We start from the raw sequence: 20,568 nt of genomic DNA, 5'->3' as shown, positions 1-20,568 counted from the left end.
ATTCGGCTGGCAGGAGGTGGATCCTCTGTGCCAGAGAGGGATGGGCGTGGACCGTGCTAGTGGACCGGTTCTAAGTTACTACTGGTATTCACCAGAGCCCGCCGCAAAGCGGGATGGTCTTGCAGCGGCGGTAGTAACCAGGTCGTATCCACTAGCAACGGCTCAACCTCTCTGACTGCTGAAGATAGGCGCGGTACAAGGGAGTAGACAAGAGCAAGGTCGGACGTAGCAGAAGGTCGGGGCAGGCAGCAAGGATCGTAGTCAGGGGCAACGGCAGGAGGTCTGGAACACAGGCTAGGAACACACAAGGAAACGCTTTCACTGGCACAATGGCAACAAGATCCGGCGAGGGAGTGCAGGGGAAGTGAGGTATAAATAGGGAGTGCACAGGTGAACACACTGATTAAGCCAACTGCGCCAATCAACGGCGCAGTGGCCCTTTAAATCACAGAGACCCGGCACGCGCGCGCCCTAAGGAGCGGGGCCGCGCGCGCCGGGACAGGACCGACGGAGAGCGAGTCAGGTACGGGAGCCGGGGTGCGCATCGCGAGCGGGCGCCACCCGCATCGCGAATCGCATCCCGGCTGGGAGAGGTATCGCAGCGCACCCGTTCAGCAGATCTGACCGGAGCGCTGCAGTTGCGAGGATGTTGCGAGCGCTCCGGGGAGGAGCGGGGACCCGGAGCGCTCGGCGTAACAGTACCCCCCCCTTGGGTCTCCCCCTCTTCTTGGAGCCTGAGAACCTGAGGACCAGACTTTTGTCTAGGATGTTGTCCTCAGGTTCCCAGGATCTCTCTTCTGGACCACAGCCCTCCCAATCAACCCAAAAAATTTTTTTTCCTCTGACCGTCTTGGAGGACAGTATCTCCTTCACGGAGAAGATGTCAGAAGAGCCGGAAACAGGAGTGGGAGAAACAAGTTTGGGAGAGAAACGGTTGATGATGAGAGGTTTAAGGAGAGAGACATGGAAGGCATTGGGAATACGAAGAGAAGGAGGAAGAAGGAGTTTGTAAGAGACAGGATTAATCTGGCACAAGACTTTGAAAGGACCAAGATAGCGTGGTCCCAGTTTGTAACTGGGGACACGAAAGCGGACATATTTAGCGGAGAGCCATACCTTGTCTCCGGGAGCAAAGATGGGGGAAGTTCTTCTTTTCTTATCGGCAAACCTTTTCATGCGAGATTAAGCCTGTAACAGAGAATTTTGGGTCTCTTTCCATATGGTGGAAAGATCACGAGTCACTTCATCCACAGCGGGCAAACCAGAGGGCAAGGGAGTAGGGAGGGGGGGAAGAGGGTGACGGCCGTACACCACGAAAAATGGGGATTTAGCAGAAGATTCAGAGACTCTGAAGTTGTATGAGAATTCGGCCCATGGTAGAAGATCTGCCCAGTCATCCTGGCGGGAGGAAACAAAATGCCGTAAATAGTCACCCAGAACCTGGTTAATTCTTTCAACTTGCCCATTGGATTGAGGATGATAAGCAGAAGAGAAGTTTAATTTAATCTTGAGTTGTTTACAGAGGGCCCTCCAGAATTTTGACACTAATTGGACGCCTCTATCCGAGACGATCTGCGTGGGCAAACCGTGAAGACGAAAAATGTGTACAAAAAATTGTTTAGCCAACTGAGGCGCTGAAGGAAGACCAGGAAGAGGAATAAAATGTGCCATCTTGGAAAATCGATCAACGACCACCCAAACAACAGTGTTGCCACGGGATGGGGGTAGGTCTGTAATAAAGTCCATACCAATCAGAGACCAAGGCTGTTCGGGGACAGGCAGAGGATGAAGGAGACCAGCAGGCTTCTGGCGAGGAGTCTTATCCCGGGCACAGACAGTACAGGCCCGCACAAAATCAACAACATCCGTCTCCACCAATAGAAACGAGAGATGAGTTGCAAGGACTTTTTGATGCCCGCATGGCCTGCGAGGTGGGAGGAGTGACCCCATTTGAGAATCCTGAGACGTTGGCGTGGAGAAACGAAGGTCTTCCCTGGAGGAGTTTGCCTGATGGAGGCTGGAGAAGTGGAGATCAGACAGTCAGGAGGAATGATGTGTTGCGGAGAGACCTCTACTTCCGAGACATCCGAGGAACGAGAGAGAGCATCGGCCCTAATGTTCTTGTCGGCAGGGCGAAAATGAATTTCAAAGTTAAAACGGGCAAAGAACAACGACCACCTGGCCTGGCGAGGATTCAGCCGTTGGGCAGACTGGAGATAGGAGAGATTCTTGTGATCGGTGTAAATGATAACTGGAAATTTTGATCCCTCCAGAAGATGCATCCATTCCTCAAGTGCCAATTTAATGGCCAGTAGTTCTCGATCCCCGATGGAGTAGTTCCTCTCCGCCGGAGAGAAGGTCCTAGAAAAAAAACCACAAGTAACAGCATGCCCGGAAGAATTTTTTTGTAGAAGGACCGCTCCAGCTCCCACTGAGGAGGCATCAACCTCCAATAGGAAGGGTTTAGATGGGTCAGGTCTGGAGAGCACGGGAGCAGAAGAAAAGGCAGACTTGAGCCGTTTAAATGCGTCTTCCGCTTGGGGAGACCAGGACTTAGGATTGGCATTTTTCTTGGTTAAAGCCACGATAGGAGCCACAATAGTGGAAAAATGTGGAATGAATTGTCTGTAATAATTGGAGAACCCCAAAAAACGTTGGATAGCACGGAGTCCGGAGGGGCGTGGCCAATCTAAGACGGCAGAGAGTTTATCTGGGTCCATTTGTAGTCCCTGGCCAGAGACCAAGTATCCTAGGAAAGGAAGAGATTGACATTCAAACAGACATTTCTCCATTTTGGCATAAAGTTGATTGTCTCGAAGTCTCTGAAGAACCATGCGGACATGCTGGCGGTGTTCTTCTAGGTTGGCAGAAAAAATCAGAATATCGTCCAGATACACAACAACACAGGAATATAAAAGATCACGAAAAATGTCATTAACAAAGTCTTGGAAGACGGCAGGGGCGTTGCACAGGCCAAAGGGCATGACCAGATACTCAAAGTGTCCATCTCTGGTGTTAAATGCGGTTTTCCATTCGTCCCCCTCCCTGATGCGGATGAGATTATAAGCACCTCTTAAGTCCAGTTTGGTAAAGATGTGGGCACCTTGAAGGCGATCAAAGAGTTCTGAGATAAGAGGTAGGGGTAGCGGTTCTTTACCGTGATTTTATTAAGTCCGCGGTAGTCAATGCAAGGACGTAGGGAGCCATCTTTTTTGGACACAAAGAAAAATCCAGCTCCGGCAGGAGAGGAGGATTTGCGGATAAACCCCTTTTTTAAATTTTCCTGGATGTATTCAGACATAGCAAGAGTCTCTGGGGCGGACAGAGGATAAATTCTGCCCCGGGGTGGAGTAGTGCCCGGGAGGAGGTCAATAGGACAGTCATAAGGCCTGTGAGGAGGTAAAGTCTCAGCTTGCTTTTTGCAAAATACGTCAGCATAGTCCATATAAGCCTTAGGGAGACCGGTTACAGGGGGAACCACAGGGTCACGGCAGGGAGTACTGGGAACCAGTTTAAGACAGTCCTTGAAACAAGAAGTACCCCAGCTCTTGATCTCTCCTGTGGACCAATCAAGGGTTGGGGAATGGCGTTGAAGCCACGGTAATCCAAGGAGAATTTCGGAAGTGCAATTGGAGAGGACCAAAAACTCAATTTTTTCGTGATGAGGTCCGATGCACATTAGGAGGGGTTCCGTGCGGTAACGCACGGTACAGTCCAATCTTTCATTGTTAACACAATTGATGTAGAGGGGTCTGGCGAGACTGGTCACCGGGATGTTGAACCTGTTGATGAGAGAGGCCAAAATAAAATTTCCTGCAGATCCGGAGTCCAAGAAGGCCATAGTAGAGAAGGAGAAGGTAGAGGCAGATATCCGCACAGGCACAGTAAGGCGTGGAGAAGCAGAGTTGACATCAAGAACTGTCTCACCTTTGTGCGGAGTCAGCGTACGTCTTTCCAGGCGGGGAGGACGGATAGGACAATCCTTCAGGAAGTGTTCGGTACCGGCACAGTACAGGCAAAGATTCTCCATGCGGAGTCGTGTCCTCTCTTGAGGTGTCAAGCGAGACCGGTCAACTTGCATAGCCTCCACGGCGGGAGGCACAGGAACGGATTGCAGAGGACCAGAGGAGAGAGGAGCCGGGGAGAAAAAACGCCTCGTGCGAACAAAGTCCATATCCTGGCGGAGCTCCTGACGCCTTTCGTAAAAACGCATGTCAATGCGAGTGGCTAGATGAATGAGTTCATGCAGGTTAGCAGGAATTTCTCGTGCGGCCAGAACATCTTTAATGTTGCTGGATAGGCCTTTTTTAAAGGTCGCGCAGAGGGCCTCATTATTCCAGGATAATTCGGAAGCAAGAGTACGGAATTGGATGGCGTACTCGCCAACTGAAGAATTACCCTGGACCAGGTTCAGCAGGGCCGTCTCAGCAGAAGAGGCTCGGGCAGGTTCCTCAAAGACACTTCGAATTTCCGAGAAGAAGGAGTGTACAGAGGCAGTGACGGGGTCATTGCGGTCCCAGAGCGGTATGGTCCATGACAGAGCTTTCCCAGACAGAAGGCTGACTACGAAAGCCACCTTAGACCTTTCAGTAGGAAACTGGTCCGACATCATCTCCAAGTGCAGGGAACATTGTGAAAGAAAGCCACGGCAAAACTTAGAGTCCCCATCAAATTTATCCGGCAAGGATAGTCGTAGGCCGGAAGCGGCCACTCGCTGCGGAGGAGGTGCAGGAGCTGGCGGAGGAGATGATTGCTGAAGCTGTGGTAGTAGCTGCTGTAGCATCACGGTCAGTTGAGACAGCTGGTGGCCTTGTTGCGCTATCTGTTGCGACTGCTGGGCAACCACCGTGGTGAGGTCGGCGACAGCTGGCAGTGGAACTTCAGCGGGATCCATGGCCGGATCTACTGTCACGATTCGGCTGGCAGGAGGTGGATCCTCTGTGCCAGAGAGGGATGGGCGTGGACCGTGCTAGTGGACCGGTTCTAAGTTACTACTGGTATTCACCAGAGCCCGCCGCAAAGCGGGATGGTCTTGCAGCGGCGGTAGTAACCAGGTCGTATCCACTAGCAACGGCTCAACCTCTCTGACTGCTGAAGATAGGCGCGGTACAAGGGAGTAGACAAGAGCAAGGTCGGACGTAGCAGAAGGTCGGGGCAGGCAGCAAGGATCGTAGTCAGGGGCAACGGCAGGAGGTCTGGAACACAGGCTAGGAACACACAAGGAAACGCTTTCACTGGCACAATGGCAACAAGATCCGGCGAGGGAGTGCAGGGGAAGTGAGGTATAAATAGGGAGTGCACAGGTGAACACACTGATTAAGCCAACTGCGCCAATCAACGGCGCAGTGGCCCTTTAAATCGCAGAGACCCGGCGCGCGCGCGCCCTAAGGAGCGGGGCCGCGCGCGCCGGGACAGGACCGACGGAGAGCGAGTCAGGTACGGGAGCCGGGGTGCGCATCGCGAGCGGGCGCCACCCGCATCGCGAATCGCATCCCGGCTGGGAGAGGTATCGCAGCGCACCCGGTCAGCAGATCTGACCGGGGCGCTGCAGTTGCGAGGATGTTGCGAGCGCTCCGGGGAGGAGCGGGGATCCGGAGCGCTCGGCGTAACAGCTCTGGAGCCCAAACTGGTTCTGGCAGCATAATATTCATTAAAATCTTTGGCTCATCAACAAATTTTGGTTTTAAACCAAGGCTTGCATGGTTTTTCTAACCCCCTAGGGCAGTGTTTCCCAACCAGTCTGCCTCCAGGTGTTGCAAAACTACAACTTCCAGCATGCCCAGACAGCCAACGGCTGTCCGGGCATGATGGGAGTTGTAGTTTTGCAACAGCTGGTGACACACTGGTTGGGAAACACTGCTCTAGGGGCTGCCTGTTACACAGGTGAGCCATATCTGGCCACTGGTTCCCCCTGCAGCATTTCATCATGCCCATCTGTACAAAGAACCTATTTCTGGGGGAATCCCTGCTCAATTTTACTGCAGTGCCCCCGCAGGAAAAATGAAGCATTACTAGAGAGAGGTTCTTTGTAGCAGCTCTACAGATTCTACAGACTTCTGAATAGTGTACTTGCCTTTATAATTTTATAATTCCCAAAGACGCTGTATTTTTAATATTTTTTTTTGCATTATAAAGGGCCTCTAGACTTATATAAATGTCAAAAAGTATTCTAATGATACATTTTTCTCCTGAAAGTGGGACATAAGCTATTGATGTCTCCTCCGGGGATTGTAAGTAGGAGCAGAGTAATCTAATGACATCATGTTGGCTCCGTATCAAGCCTGTGAGTCGCCTTCTGATGACACTTTGGCAGAAGCCGAGCTTCAGTTTCCCATGATCTCCCCAATGGGTAAGCAGACAGAAGTTTCGAGCAGTAGACACACACTTGTTTCTTTAACACAAGCCTACAATGAGCTGTTCTTGCTGAACCGTAAGACATAACCCATATGTCTATCCAAATAATTATGGGATGAGAATGAAGTAGATCAAAACTGGGCAAATATCTCAGCGGCTTAATTTGGTATCATAATGTCCACTGTCCGCCGCGCATGACGTACTTGTTATTGTCCAGGCTGTGGACTTCGCAGCTGCAGACGCAGCTGTAAAATTGCCGCCGAGCTGTTCTCATGTTAATCCACCACCAATTAGAATGTCTAATTGATGGCACATTTCGATTTCAGATTTATTGACTCTTAACTTTCTATTTATTTTGTACTCAGGAATAAATGCATCTACTGGGGCAAACCTGTCCTAGCTACTCATTTAGTTTAGTCACAGATTAAAAAAGTTGTCCTATGAGGACAACCCTTCCAAATTCTCTGTTAGGCTGGGTTCACATTACGTTTTGAAGATACGGGATCTGGCTGTGGGGGGGGATTGAAAACTGGGCGCTTCCATATCCCACCCGGACCCGGCCCGTATCTCATTCATTTCAATAAGCCGATTGGAGTCATATAGACGGAGATTTATGAAAACCTGTGCAGAGGAAAAGTTGCCCAGTTGCCCATAGCAACCAGTCAGATCACTTCTTTCATTTTTAACAAGGCCTCTGCAAAATAAAAGAAGCAATCTGATTGGTTGCTATGGGCAACTGGGCAACTTTTCCTTTGCACAGGCTTTGATAAATCTCCCCCATAGTGACTCTGGTCGACTCATTTTTGCCCCGTAACCGGTTTTCTGACCTGACCTAAAACCGTGGAAAGGGGCAAAAATGAGTCGACCCGAGTCACTATATGACTCCGGTCAGCTCATTGAAATGAATGAGATACAGACCGGGTGGGATATGGGAGCGGCCGGTTTTCACTCCCCCCAGCCGGATCCAGTTCCCGTATCTTCAAAACGTGGTGTGAATGCACCCTTATATAGATATGGCATATAGATGTAGTAAAGGCGAGCCCCAATTCAGACTCCCCTCTATGAGCCAGAATAGATGCCAGTCAAGTATACTACATTTCCCATGCAGTGGAGCAGTAATGGTGGACTGGCCACTGCCATGTCTAGAGCCACAGGCTCCAATCTGAAAGCCATTGTAACTGGAGAGACAGTGGCCGACATTTATCATTGTCTTTAGACTGTTTTTTGTGTCTAGAAAAGGTGCCAAAAAGGCGCAAGCAGGTATTATTTGCGCCTTTTTTGTGCCTTTTGGTTTACACATTTCTGCTGATTTTGAGTTGCAATCTACCGATTTTGGTATTACACATGATATGGAAGGGTTTTATGAACTGCGCCTTTTTGTGAAAAGGCACAAAAAAGGCACAAAGCTACTGAGTCTCTAAAACAAAACCAGCTCAGACTTAGCTTAGCTTTTTGGTGCATGTGAAGAGAGAAATTTCAGAAAATGTGACCTGCACAAAATGTATCAAATGCTCTGCAACCATTTACTACATTTGGTGCTTCTACACATCACCAGCACACAAAAAAAAGGTGTAGAAAAATGCTTCACTTACACCTACAATGATAAATGCCTGCCAATAACTGTATGGGAAACAAACTAAAAATATCCCTAGTAGGGTCAGGGGTAAAGTCTAGTGATGAGCGGCATATGCCATATTCGAATTCGCGATATTTTGCGAATATGAGGACGAATATTGGTCCCATATTCGTGAAATTCGAATATTTGTTATGTTTGTGACATTTTTTGGAATTGCGAAATTTCGCTATTGCGAATGCGAAATTAATAGCGAAATTTCGCTCGTCTGCGCTTGCGCGCTATAACATCATGCGAGGGACGTTGCCAAGCTCTGACAACTGTGCTTGCAGAACTCTCATTGGCTCACAGGCATACGGTAAGTAGAGTGGAATTTCCACGAATACTCGCATTGTGAATATTCGTATTGCGAATATTCGCATGCATAAACCTTTAGCCTCACAGTCTCATCCCTGGGTCTTTAATGATACAAGCATTGCATTTATCAGTCGAAGGAGATCCCTACAATGTGCTCAGTTTTTAAAACAGTTTGAAAAAAAGACGAATATTCGTAATAGCGAATTTTAATCGTGAAATTCGTAATATTCGTGAATTCGCGAATATGCGATATTCGCGACGAATATTCGAATTGCAAATATTCGTGAGCAACACTAGTAAAGTCCTAACAAAAAACTACAAAAATGCCTAAGCAGGCACTATAACACTCCATCATTAACCCTAATATTAAAAATTAACTTCTACTGTGTTTTTATTAAAGGAAAAAGGACGAATGTGAATTAAAATCACTAATACTAATAGGTGTGATGTAAACTGAAACGGTCACATGCTGCGTGTGTGTGTTCAAGTCAATGGGGGAGATTTATCAAAACCTGTCCAGAGGAAAAGTTGCTGAGTTGCCCATAGCAACCAATCAGATAGCTTTTTTTGATTTTTCAGAGGCCTTTTTAAAAATGAAAGAAGCAATCTGATTGGTTGCTATGGGCAACTGCACCCCTCTTCCTCCACACAGGTTTTGATAAATTTCCCCCAATGAGTGTCCCTCAATACCACTACTTAAGGGTCACATAAAGGAAGTGTTTCGCTGCACTGAGCTTGATTGACAGTTGCACAGAGCCTCACTGAAAGCTGCACAGACTAAAAGCTGCAGAGACTGAAAGCTGCAAAGAGCCTCACTGTAAGATAAACAGACTGAAAGCTGCTGCACAGAGCTTGAAGTCTTCTATTCATCACAGCACTGCAACGATGTGAGGGCAGAAGTGGTCCCCCAGCAGGCTTCAGTGATGTCATGCCTGCTGGGAAACGCCCACTTTCTCCTGCAGAGATTGCACTATGTGAGCAAGAATAAAGGTATGCTACACAGCTTTTTAAAGCTGTGAATTTTTTTTTAGGGTGGGAGGGGTGTTAGGAACAGTTAGGGAACATAGCCTGAGATAGTTTAGAAAAGTTTATTTGGTGACAAGTATTCTTTAAGCTTTAATATTAGGGATTTTGATTGGTTTTAGTGCCTGCTAAGGTATTTTTGTCTCCCTATATTGCCTACAATTACACACACACACACACACATATATATATATATATATATAAATATAATTTGTAGATAACACTATGCAGTTATGCAATAGTAATCACACAGACTCAACACAGCACAGCAGACTCAGAGAGGAAGTGAATGCATGGTAAACAAGTGGCTCAGAAGCTGGTGTAGGAAGGAAGGGTTTGGGTTCATGGAGAACTGGGCTGACTTCGCTGTCGGTTACCGGCTCTACCGTAGGGACAGGCTACACCTCAATGGGGAGGGTGCAGCTGTGCTTGGGGAGAAGATGGCTAGAAGGGTGGAGGAGTGTTTAAATTAGGGACTTGGGGGGAGGGAACCTACAGCAAAGAGGGGGAAGATAGTGTAGATAGAGAGGTGGGAATTATAAATGTACCTGGGGGTGGAGCGGAGGGAGGGGTTAGAATAGTTAATAGGAATAGGCTTCATAGGAAAATAAAACTTACACCCTTGAATCCCATTAACCCCAATAACATAAAGGATGGAAATGTAAAGTGTATGTTCACAAATGTCAGAAGCCTAGCAAATAAAATGGGGGAGCTTGAGGCCTTGATACTGGAGGAACATATTGATATAGTTGGGGTCACTGAGACATGGCTGGACTCCTCGCATGACTGGGCTGTCAATCTGCAGGGTTTACATTGTTTCGCAAGGATAGAATGAACAGAAAAGGTGGTGGAGTCTGTCTGTATGTAAGAAGTGGTATGAAAGTCAGTGTGAACGATGCCATAGTGTGTGATGATTCTGAGGATGTGGAATCATTGTGGGTACAATTACAAAAGGAGGGAAATACTGAAAAAATAATATTTGGGGTAATCTACAGACCCCCTAATATCACTGAAGAGATAGAAGTTTGGCTTTATAAACAAATAGAGAGGGCCGCCCGGGCAGGTACAGTGGTAATAATGGGAGATTTTAACTATCCAGATATAGATTGGGGTCCGGGGTTGGCTAAAACTACAAAGGGGCGTCAATTCCTAAATTTATTGCAGGATAATTTTATGGGCCAGTTTGTGGAGGACCCAACAAGAAGTGATGCCTTGTTGGATCTGATCATTTCCAACAACGCAGAGCTGGTTGGTAATGTAACTGTGCGGGAAAACCTTGGTAATAGCGACCACAATATAGTTACTTTTGACTTAAAATTTAGAAAACAAAGACTGGCGGGGAAGGCAAAAACATCTAACTTTAAAAAGGCAAATTTCCCTGGGCTGAGAGCTGCACTACAGGTCATAGACTGAGGGGAGGTGTTGTCAAATACTGATACAGAAGGTAAATGGGACATCTTTAAATCAACTCTAAATAACGATACAGCTAAATATATACCAAAGGGGAACAAATATAAACGATTAAAACTAAATCCTACATGGCTGACAAATGAGGTTAAAAGAGCAATAAACAACAAAAAAATAGCCTTCAAAAAATACAAATCTGATGGGTCAGCTATAACATTTAAACAGTACAAGGAGCTTAATAAAATCTGTAAAAATGTAATAAAAACAGCAAAAATTCAAAATGAGAGACAGGTGGCCAAAGAAAGCAAAACTAATCCTAAATATTTTTTTAGATATATAAATGCAAAAAAAAACAAGGACAGAGCATGTAGGACCCCTTGATAATGATAATGGGGAGGTTGTCACAGGCGATAAAGAGAAAGCGGAGCTACTGAATGGGTTCTTTAGTTCTGTATACACTATGAAAAAAGGAGCTGACATTGGCCAGGTCAGTGCTGGTAACACATCATGTAATGTACTGAACTGGCTTAATGTAGAGATGGTACAAGGTAAGTTAAGTAAAGTAAATGTAAGCAAATCTCCAGGGCCGGATGGATTGCACCCAAGAGTTCTTAGAGAGGTAAGTTCAGTAATATCTGTACCCCTGTTCATGATATTTAGAGATTCTCTGGTGTCTGGTATTGTGCCAAGGGACTGGCGCAAGGCTAATGTGGTGCCAATCTTCAAAAAGGGCTCTAGGTCTTCCCCAGGAAACTATAGACCGGTAAGTTTAACGTGCATTGTGGGTAAATTGTTTGAAGGATTTATAAGGGATTACATACAGGAATACATAGAGGATAATTGTATTATAAGTGATAGCCAGCATGGGTTTACTAAGGATAGAAGTTGTCAAACCAATCTAATTTGCTTTTATGAAGAGGTGAGTAGAAGCCTTGACAGAGGAATGGCTGTGGATATAGTGTTTCTGGATTTTGCCAAAGCGTTTGATACTGTCCCTCACAGACGTCTGACAGGTAAGTTAAGTTAGGGGGGATTAAACTGGCAGAGTCACTGGTAGAGAAGGATCTGGGTGTACTTGTAGATCACAGACTACAGAATAGCATGCAATGTCAGGCTGCTGCTTCCAAAGCCGGCAGGATATTGTCATGTATAAAAAGAGGCATGGACTCAAGGGACAGGGACATAATACTCCCCCTTTATAAAGCATTGGTACGGCCTCACCTGGAATATGCTGTTCAGTTTTGGGCACCTGTCCATAAAAGGGACATTGCGGAGTTGGAAAGGATGCAGAGACGCGCGACTAAACTAATATGGGGCATGGAACATCTTAGCTATGAGGAGCGATTAAAGGAGTTACAATTGTTTAGTCTTGAGAAGAGACGTTTAAGGGGGGATATGATAAACGTATATAAGTATATTAATGGCCCATATAAAAAATATGGAGAAAAACTGTTCCAGGTTAAACCCCCCCAAAGGACGAGGGGGCACTCCCTCCGTCTGGAGAAGAAAAAGTTTAGTCTAAAGGGGCGACACGCCTTCTTTACCATGAGAACTGTGAATTTATGGAACAGTCTACCTCAGGAACTGGTCACAGAAGGAACAATTAACAGCTTTAAAACAGGATTAGATACATTCCTGGAACAAAATAACATTAATGCTTATGAAGAAATATAAAATCCCATCCCTTCCCCAATATCGCGCCACACCCCTACCCCTTAATTCCCTGGTTGAACTTGATGGACATATGTCTTTTTTCGACCGTACTAACTATGTAACTATGTAACTATGTAAGTGAGGGCGGGCTCGGTGCTTGCCTCACACACACCCCTTCCTGAGCAGTGGCTATCATAATGAATGAGCAGCAGAACAGAGGGATTTGTGAGCCAAATACAGAAGCTAGAAACATAAACAAATCTGCATGACCTAGTAAGTAACATATATAAGCATTATTTTTTTCTGTAATATGAAGGTACACTTGATAAGACCACGTATATTATGACATTTGATACCTCTGTATCCTGCTTATATCCAATCTACTTATATCCCCCCAAAAAATGGGCTGTATTAAAAGGCTATTTAAGGTAGTTGTAAAAATATATGCCGCAAATAAACAAATAAAACTTTACTATTACGGTTTATTCCTCATTACTTTTTCTACCTATTCAAGATGCATTAATTTTAAGGTGATTGGGAGTCGGATACATATAGATCTTTGGTAGAAGATTGTGCTGGAAATAAAAACACCATTCATCTACATACTGATCATTTCTAATCATCCGCACAATTCAAGCAGTAGATAGATTAGATCAGTGTTTCCCAACCAATGTACTTCCAGCTTTTGCAAAACTACAACTCCCAGCATGCCCGGACAGCCATTGGCTGTCCGGGCATGCTGGGAGTTGTAGTTTTGCAACAGCTGGAGGTACACTGTTTGGGAAACACAGGGTTAGATATTGCTATATACAGTCATTTCCCATGGCTTACATTTAAACTTTGAGGTGCCGGAGAAAATCCTCTTATTCATATATCTGTTGGTAGAAATCTCTGTCGGCACTAAGCACCTGCAACAAAGAAGGTACAGTTTATTTATTTGTTTATTTATTTATTTATACTAAATAAATTATACTGACAGATGGTTATTAAAAACACTATGTACTGTAGATACTGAGATGGGGGGATTTATCCAGCTTTAATTTTTCAGGGGCCTTTTAAAAAAAAAATTAAAGAAGTAATCTGATTGGTTGATATGGGTAATTGCTCTATGGCTCCTTTGCACCAGGCTTGATGAATCTTCCCCTTAAGCTCTGTTCACACTACAGGAATTCCTCACAGAGTTTCCATTAGGAAATTCTGGGCGGATTCCTGAATTGGCAGGGACAAAATCCAGTAAGTGAGGGTAGGACTAGCACCCCTCTGTGTTCACTCCTGTCCTGTCTATCAGATTGCAGCATGCAAACAGAGAGGAGGGGTTTACAGAGCAGACTGCAGTGATTAAGTGTAGAGACCAAGCACAGCACAGCAGACTCAGGGAGGAAGTGAATCCATGATGAGTGTGAGTACCTGCACTGATAGACAGATTGCAGAGGGTGTCACTTTGGACACCAGTGGCGATCGTTCTTTATAATCTGGAGAAGTTGGTTGCCGGCCGCTCTTCTCCGCTCCACTGACCTGCACTGTACTGCGCTGTGATGTGAAGTTCTCTTCACATCACAGATTCATGTTTGGCGCTGAGAGTTGTGATTGGCTGGATGGTGCCAGCCAATCACAACTATCAGTGCATACAGTATATCATTTTGTGATGTGAAGAGAACTTCACTTAAAAGTGCAGTACAGAGCAAGGCAGGGGACCGAAGAAGTGCGGCCAGCCTCCAATGTCGCAATGAGTGTCAAGAGTGATATCCACTGCGATCTGCCTATTAGTATGGGTACTACAGCTCCCAGCATAGAGCCGAGTGGGCGCCATGTTGGGAGCAGTAGTACCTGCAGTAAGGGACAGATTGCCGTGGGTGTCACTCTTGACACCCGTTGCGATCATCCTTTACAATCTTTAGATGTGGAGCAGCTCTCTGCTGTTCTCTGCATCTCTGTTCTGTACTCCGGCCAGTGATAGAAATTCACATCATTGATTCATATATGCCACTCAGAGTGGTGATTGGCCGACACCATCTGACTAATCACTGCTCTGAGCGGCAAATATGAATCAGTGATGTGAATTTCTATTCACATCACTGGACTGCCGGGAGTACAAAGCAGAGATTTGGAGCATTGTATAGAGCCGCTCCGCATCTCAGAAATAAAAAGGATGATCGCAACCGGTGTCAGGAGTGAACAGTCTGTTCCATGCTGGGAGTAGTAGTAGTTCCTAAATAATGTCATAAATAGAGAGAATAAAGTTTAAGAGTAGAGATGAGCGAACCTACAGCAAATTCGATCCGTCACGAACTTCTCGGCTCGGCAGTTGATGACTTTTCCTGCATAAATTAGTTCAGCTTTCAGGTGCTCCCGTGGGCTGGAAAAGGTGGATACAGTCCTAGGAGACTCTTTCCTAGGACTGTATCTACCTTTTCCAGCCCACCGGAGCACCTGAAAGCTGAACTAATTTATGCAGGATAAGTCATCAACTGCCGAGCCGAGAAGTTCGTGACGAATCGAATTTACTGTATGTTCGCTCATCTCTATTTAAGAGTAGTAAAAATACATTATTAATAAAAAGTTTCACAAAATTAATTAAAAAAAATATTATTTTTACAATTACATGGCCCATTTATAAATGTTTAATATTGTCGGATACATTTTTATGTCCCTGCCCGCTTACATAAATTGGTTCTTGATTGAAAATTAATAACACTTTCATTCTAAAAAATATAAATTTTTTCCATCCCTACTGCATCTTTTTTTTTTTTTTTTTTTTTTTGGGTACTCAACAAAATTCTAAAAAACGCCTGCAAGAAAATTGCCAAATGGGCAAAAAATGCAATTTCCACAAAAAGGTAAAGACACCAGAAAGAAATGCAAAAACACAGGGAAAATCACTGGCAGTTTTATCTGGTGCTTTTTCGGGAGTAAAAAAACAAAAAAACAAGTGTAAACTTAGCCTTAATCTTCTTTTTTTTTTTTTTTTTTCTTTTTTTACCTACAGACCCACAATTGTACTTTGTAATGACAACTTTCATTTTACCATAAAATGTACCACAAAACCCCAAAAATATTATTTGCGGGCAGAAATTTATAAGAAAACTTCAAATTAAAATGATTTCCAATTTATATAGTTTTTCTTTTATTGTTCTATTGTTGTTTTGATTGGACTTTTTGACCGCTTTTCATAATTTTTTTTACCGATATATGATTAAAAATCAAATCAATTTTCTTTTTTTTTCTTTTTTTGTAAAATGGGAAAACAAGGGGCTTTGTTTTTGTTTTTTTTAATTAGGGGAGGGGGTTTAATATAATTTTAGAAACATTTTTTTATTTTTTATTTCATATTTTTTAAGTCCCCTACAGGGATTTTTTTATGCACTCATTAGATTGCATTTACTGGATAATGCTATGCCTATGGCATAGCATTACATAGTAAGATAGGCATGGGCAGGTAAGGGGACCCTCCTGTCATTTTGGCTCATGGAACCCCCGTGATCATGTTGCAGGGATTCCGTGAGCTCCACTAAGCTGCCAGCATCATCCACTTTCACTTTAGATGCCGTGATCAGCGTCTAAAGGGTCACTGGTGCCAACCACATGAGCGCTTGCATCTACTGAGCGTTCACGTGACCAGCGCCAATGAATATTTAAATTCACCTGGCAGGCCCACCTCCTGTGCTCAATTCAGCAGGGAGAGAAGAGGATCTTCGGAGGGACACAGCACCGAACTACAGGTACGTATTTAATTCATTGACCCCTCATCGGTCTCCTGTTCACCCACACTGTAGCCCAGTGTATTGGGTTTAGTGTGGGTGAACAGGATGATCGTTTTCCTTTAAGGTTTCAGGGCCTACAGGTACGCCCTTGGTCCTTAAGTACCAGGAGGCCCTTAATCCTTATGGCTAAGGGATCCTGTGAACATAGAAAACAAGACGCCAATACAGAGCCTTACAAAACTAGATTTCCACACAGGTTTTTTTCTGGCATTTTCTGGAAAACTACAACTGCAGTTTTTGAGCTAAAGACAGAAGTGGGTCCATGATGAAGGAGAAGTGTAAGTCCTTCCTTTACATTTCCCATTCCTTTTGAATACACATCTGGCTTTGGCTCAAAACTTGCAATGGTAGTTTTCCAAAAAATGTAAAATAAAATTTTCCGCAGAGTTTAGAAAGGGATTTTTGTCAATATGTTATTACCTTTTCAACTGATAACTAGAATCAACTGGGAATGTATCATTATCCACAGACTGTGGTGAGATTTAGAGTTTTCTTGGCTTAAAGCTCATATATCTTGATGTGCGTATGATGCAATCCTGCGCTGTAGATGGGAGACGTCTGAGGTCTGTGACGGAGACAAAAAAGGAAAAGAAAAGTGGAATCAAACTTTTATTTGTCATCTTTTTGTCATACACTTTTTCTTACCTAATTGGTTCATTGTTAAATAGCCCATAGCAGGACACCACTATAACCAGTGATGGAATTAGGGGGCCTTCACTGGCGTGACTAGTACATCTTGGAAGGTGGAGGCAGCCCCCTGGCGATTAGACACTAATCCCCTATCCTGTGGATGGGGATACATTTTTGATAACTAGATAATCTCTTTAACCCCTTAAGAACCAAGCCCATTTTGATCTTAAAGGGGTACTTCGGCCCTAGACATCTTATCCCCTATCCAAAGGATAGGGGATAAGATGCCTGATCTCGGGGGTCCTGCCGCTGGGGACCCCCGCAATCTCTCCTGCAGCACCCCCCCCCTCCCCATCATTAGCCTCATGGAGCGAAGATCGCTCTGTGTCTGATGACTCACGATGAAGGGTCCGGAGTATCTTGATGGCATGGCCACGCCCCCTCATGACGTCACGCCCGCCCCCTCAATGCAAGCCTATCGGAGAAGGCATGACATCCGTCACGCCAACTCCCATAGACTTGCATTGGGGGGGGGCATGATGTCACAAGGGTGCAGAGCCGTGACGTCACAATAGTCCAGCCCCTGTATCGTGAGTCATGAGACACCGAGTGATCTTCACTCTGTAAGGCTGATGACAAGTGGGTGCTGCAGGAGAGATTGCGGCGGATCCCAGTGGCCGGACCCCCGAGATCAGGCATCTTATCCCCTATCCTTTGGATAGGGGATTAGATGTCTAGGGCCGGAGTACCCCTTTAAGGACCAGGCCAATTTTATTTTTGCATTTTTGTTTTTAAATCCATAATTATTTTATATTTCCATCCACAGACCCATATAGGGACTTGTTTTTGCGCAACCATTTGTACTTTGTAATGACTCCCATAATTTAATCATAAAATGTACAACGAACCCAATTATTTGTGTGAGGAAATTTAAATGTAAACCGCAATTTAGCAAATTTTGGAGGGTTTCCTATTCACACTGTAAACTTTACGGTAAAAATTACAAATTTTCTTTATTCTGTGGGTCAGTATGATTAAAATGATACCCATGATTATATACTTTTCTATTTTTGTACCGCTTTTAAAAAATCTTTAACTTTTTTCACAAAATCAGTATGTTTAAAATCGCCCTGTTTTGACCACGTATAATTCCCCCCCCCCCCGTATACAGGGATGTATGAGGGCAAATTTTTTGCACCATGATCTGTAATTTTTTTTTTTGTACTTTTGTGTATATGTGACAATTTTTTACGTTCACAGCACGAGGTCATTAACATAATATTTTGAAAGATCGGACATTTGCGCATACCAAATATGTTCAATAATTCATTTTCAATGCTTTTTTGAGTAAAAGTGTGAAAAAGGGTGATTTTGATTTTTATTGGGGGAGGGAAATTTTCAAATGTTTCTTTACTTTTTTTCTTTTTTCTAACTTTTTTTTTTAACTTTTTTTTTTATACCTATTATGTCCCCATAGGGGCTATCTATAGCAATCATTAGATTGCTAATACTGTTCAGTGTTATGCATAGGGCATAGCACTGATCAGTATTATCGGCTATCTTCTGCTCTAGTCTGCTGGAAGGCAGATCAGAGCAGAAGACCCCGGGAGAGCAGAGGAGGCAGGTGAGGAGACCTTCGGCCACCATCTTAGCTGATCTGATCCCCGCGGCCATGCCGCGGGCCATCAGATCAGCTATTACAATAGCCGCACTGCAGCAGAAGCTGTGATCTGTATTGGTCACAGCATCTGAGGGGTTAATAGCAGACCTCAGCATGATCGCTGATGTTCACCATTAACGGTGGGTCCCCAGCTGCTGATGACACGTGCTCCGGTGCTTGTGGTCATGTACAGGACATAATTGTATGTCCTGGTGCGCTAAGTACCAGCGGACCAGGGCATACATTTACGTCCTTGGTCGTTAAGGGGTTAAGGGTGTATTCACATGTAGAGCATCCTGAGCATATTTGAAGACTTGAAGCTGCAGATTTCAATGTAAACTGAATGACTTAACATAGTTTCAAATCTGCAGCATCAAATACAGTGTCTATATATGTATGTGTGAATGCACCCTAAATGGATTTTCCCATCTTGCAAATTTATCCCCTATTAACAGGATAGGGTATAACTATTTAATCGCAGGGGATCTGATAAATCCTCACCCCCAATCTTAGTAGTTTTTTTTTATTTTTTTTAAACCCCTTAAAGGGGTACTCCGCCCCTGGCATCTTATCCCCTATCCAATGGATAGGGGATAAGATGTTAGATCGCCGCTGTCCTGCTGCTGGGGACTCCAGGGATAACCACTGCGGCCCCCCGCCATCATTACTGCGCAGAGCGAGTTCGGCGCAGTAATGATAGCGGGGTGCTGCAGCAGCGATCCCCGGGGTCCCCAGCAACGGGACCCCGGCGATCTGACATCTTATCCACTATCCTTTGGATAGGGGATAAGATGTCTAGGGACGGAGTACCCCTTTAAATTATACAAAGTTCTCATAGACTCTGGTTTAGAATTATGAAGATGCAGGATGAAAATCATGGTCCCTTCTAAGTAGAATTTGACACTTAATTATTGATATCACATTCAGCTATTCATTGCTGTGCAGAAGTTTATTGGCAGACCGGCTTAGGCTGATTCACCATTACTCTACATGAGAAGTTCCCAACCTTTTGTAGGTTACTGTCCACTTTAAAATGCCATGGATGGTGCCGAGCTACTCTAAGAATAGAAAGAAAAAAGGCCAAAAATGTTTTTTTTAATCTAGTGATGTGGTTTTGACACTAATACTAAGCTCTAATAGTAATGCTAGAACCTCTCTGGTGCCCCTTGTATATATTATCTTTAGGTGCTAACAGCTGAAGAGTCACACAGGGATCCTGAGTCACTGGTTGGGGAACAATTAGGAAAGTAGCTTTACGCAATTCCTTAGATTTGCATTAGTTAGTACTGTTTAGCAATTCTACTGACTGAGCCAGCAGATACAGTCTCTGAAAGCAATGGCTGCTCATTTGGTTAGTTATGCTGTACATGTACATGCTGTACAGTTCTTATAATTCCGGCTGCCAAATACAGACACTTGTAAAACTCTGCCGGTTGTCTGTATGACAAGGTTTTGGTTCCCTGTAGCCACCGTCTCAGTTATGTCAGATAACTCCTTTATTCAAATGCTCCCTATTTGATGGTAATATATTAGTAAATTTTTTATATCAACTTTAAACTTGCAAACAAACCTAGAAAGTCGTCTATAAACAAGAATTAAGAAATACCAAATGCAAACCTGACTAAGACTAATAACATCATTAGTTGAATGAGACATAGAAATAAACAGACCAGGCCTGTGCTATGTAATCCTTTTTGTAATATAATTTCCTTTTAAGTCTGTATTGAATTATTGTCTCTGCCCCCTTTCTTGAAATCTACATCAACTAATGCTCTTAAAATATCTGCAAATCTACCACAGTAGCTGCTTATGAAACAATAACACCTTTTATTTAGCCGGGAATTAGGTAACCATTTATTTCAGCAGTCTGGCAGAGCGCTTACATCTGACACTAACAGCGAAATCCACTGTAAACGCTCAGAACTTCTGGAATTATAAGGCTTGATCTCTGGCTGAAATTTGATGTTTTCAGAGGATTCCCATACTCTTGTTTAGATTGCATTGAAAGTGTTGCATTGGAAGACACATCCAGTGGAACCTCAACATTCTGGTTCAAATACAGTTAATGCCAATCCCTGTCCCTTCCCCAACAGGGGTCCAGGAAGAAGGGTCCAGTTGTATGCAGGGTCGATGCTGATTAAGCAGTCATG

At 44.5% G+C, this 20,568-nt stretch overlaps 1 protein-coding gene across 2 annotated transcripts in view; it reads right to left on the bottom strand.

The window, feature by feature from the left end:
• The window catches only part of COL8A1 (collagen type VIII alpha 1 chain), a 123,907-nt gene that overhangs the window by 50,447 nt on the left and 52,892 nt on the right, over positions 1 to 20,568 (bottom strand). For both annotated transcript variants that reach the window (XM_056559303.1, XM_056559304.1), the window contains 2 exons: positions 16,549 to 16,693; positions 13,199 to 13,275 (listed from right to left, as the gene is read on the bottom strand). The gene's annotated coding sequence lies outside the window, so the exon portion shown is untranslated. The remainder of the gene's footprint in view (positions 1 to 13,198; positions 13,276 to 16,548; positions 16,694 to 20,568) is intronic.

Source organism: Hyla sarda, chromosome 2 (assembly GCF_029499605.1).
Source record: "Hyla sarda isolate aHylSar1 chromosome 2, aHylSar1.hap1, whole genome shotgun sequence".
Classification (NCBI taxonomy): domain Eukaryota; kingdom Metazoa; phylum Chordata; class Amphibia; order Anura; family Hylidae; genus Hyla; species Hyla sarda.
Note: the sequence above shows the minus strand (reverse complement) of the source record. Positions and strands in the feature narration are given on the sequence as shown.